Below are 239 nucleotides of genomic sequence, written 5' to 3'. Positions count from 1 at the left end.
AAGAGAGGGAGAGAAAACGTCAATATTCAGACAATTTATAAAAGAGACGATTTGGCACTTTTATGGTGATTTTTTTTGTTCTGTATTTGTAGACTTGCTACAATTGATGTTTTTGGAAAAGCCAATTAAATTAAGTAAACATTGAAAGGAGTGGAAAAAGGAGTCAACTGAGGGGGAAGATCTTTATACATAGCGGTCATACATAGACTTTTTGTATATATGTACGTATATATATGTAT

At 31.4% G+C, this 239-nt stretch overlaps 1 protein-coding gene across 1 annotated transcript in view; it reads right to left on the bottom strand.

Moving 5' to 3' along the window:
- Positions 1-239, bottom strand: part of LOC119588964 (cGMP-specific 3',5'-cyclic phosphodiesterase-like) — a 71,727-nt gene that overhangs the window by 34,491 nt on the left and 36,997 nt on the right.

Source organism: Penaeus monodon, chromosome 24 (assembly GCF_015228065.2).
Source record: "Penaeus monodon isolate SGIC_2016 chromosome 24, NSTDA_Pmon_1, whole genome shotgun sequence".
Classification (NCBI taxonomy): Eukaryota; Metazoa; Arthropoda; class Malacostraca; order Decapoda; family Penaeidae; genus Penaeus; species Penaeus monodon.
Note: the sequence above shows the minus strand (reverse complement) of the source record. Positions and strands in the feature narration are given on the sequence as shown.